Below are 1920 nucleotides of genomic sequence, written 5' to 3'. Positions count from 1 at the left end.
CATCTATTACGTCACATTCATAGATGACCATAGCAGAAAGGTATGGGTCTATTTTTTCTTTCTGAAGCATAAATCTGATGTATTTTTTGTGATCAAAACTTGGAAGACCATGGTTGAAACGGAGACAGATCTAAAACTGAAATGCTTGAGATCCGATAATGGTGGTGAGTACATCGATGGTGGGTTCAAGGAATATTGTGCAGCTCAAGGTATCAGAATGGAGAAGACTATTCTGGCGACACCACAACAAAATGGAGTTGCAGAACGCATGAACAGAAGCATGAGATTGCACGCAGGACTACCACCAACCTTCTGGGCAGATGCAGTCAGCACTGCAGTTTACCTTATCAACAGAGAGCCATCTGTCCTATTAGACTGCAAATAACCTGAGGAGGTCTGGAGCGACAAAGAGGTCAAATTTTCTCATCTTAAAACTTTTGGTTGTTTTTCTTAGGTGCTAATCAATCCTGATGTACGTAGCAAGCTTGATGCTAAGTCAAAGAAATGTTATTTCATTGGTTATGGAGGCGAAACATTTGGTTATCGTTTCTGGGATGATCAGGATCGGAAGATTATCAGAAGCAGAAATGTGATTTTCAATGAGAAGATGATGTACAAGGACAAGGCCAATACAAATCCTGGAGGAACTCCTCAGAAGTCAGAGTTTGTGGAGTTCGACGATCTACCAGAGGACACAGAGCAGGACGGAGATGGGAATGAGGAGGAGAATGGGTCCAGGGCACCCATTCCTATTATTCCACAGACAGGTCCAGAGTCATTCATTACCCCAGTCGTCGTTCGGAGGTCAGTCAAAAGCAGACATTCGCCGCAGCGTTACTCACCAACTTTAAATTTCATATTGCTGACAAATAATGGAGAACTGCAAAGCTATGAAGAAACCTTAGCAGATGAAAATTCTAGTAAGTGGGAGCTGGCCATGAAGGAGGCTATGGATTCTCTGCTGAGAAATCAAACATGGGATCTAACAGAACTCCCCCAGGGAAAAAAGGAATCACACTTGGGATCTAACAGAACTCCCCCAGGGAAAAAAGGCATTGCACAACAAGTGGGTGTACCGGGTAAAGATTGAGTCTGATGGCAGTAAAAGGTACAAAGTCAGACTTGCTGCAAAAGGCTTTCAACAGAAGCAAGACATTAATTACTCTAAGATCTTTTCTCCTGTGGTAAAACTCACAACCATCAGGATGGTCCTAGCTATGGTTGCTACCGAAGATCTATTCCTGGAGCAATTAGATGTGAAGACAGTTTTTTCTTCATGGAGACCTTGAAGAAGACATCTATATGCACCACCCTGAAGGGTTCGTGGTACAAGGAAAAGAAGATTCAGTTTGTAGATTGAAGAAAAACTTGTATGGTCTGAACCAAGCTCCTAGACAATGGAACAAGAAGTTTGAAAATTTCATGCAAAATGTCAGATACAACAAATGTCAGGTAGATCACTGTTGCTATGTCAGGTACTTTGACCATTCATATATCATCATGTTGTTGTATGTGGATGATATGCTTATTGCAGGGGCCAGCATTTATGAGATCAATAATCTGAATAAGCAGATGTTAGAGCACTTTGTAATGAAGGATTTGAGAGCGGCAAAATAAATCCTAGGCATGATGATTGTTAGAGATTGAGTCAAAGACACTTTGAGACTTTCACATGCTGAATATGTGAAAAAAGTGCTTAGCAGGTTCAATATGAACAAGGTCAAGCCAGTTGGCACACCTTTAGGCAGTCACTTCAGACTCAGCAAAAATCAATCACCCAAGTCAGAGGAGGAACAAGACTAGATGAGTAAGATTCCTTATGCTTCAGCTATTGGTTCAGTTATGTATGTTATGGTCTGTATCAGACCGAATATTTCCCATGCAGTGGGAGTTGAGAGCAGATACATGAGTAATCTAGGG

Source organism: Phalaenopsis equestris, unplaced genomic scaffold (genome assembly GCF_001263595.1).
Source record: "Phalaenopsis equestris unplaced genomic scaffold, ASM126359v1 Scaffold000219, whole genome shotgun sequence".
Lineage (NCBI taxonomy): Eukaryota > Viridiplantae > Streptophyta > Magnoliopsida > Asparagales > Orchidaceae > Phalaenopsis > Phalaenopsis equestris.
The sequence above is the reverse complement of the archived record's forward strand: the minus strand, read 5'-3'. Positions refer to the sequence as shown.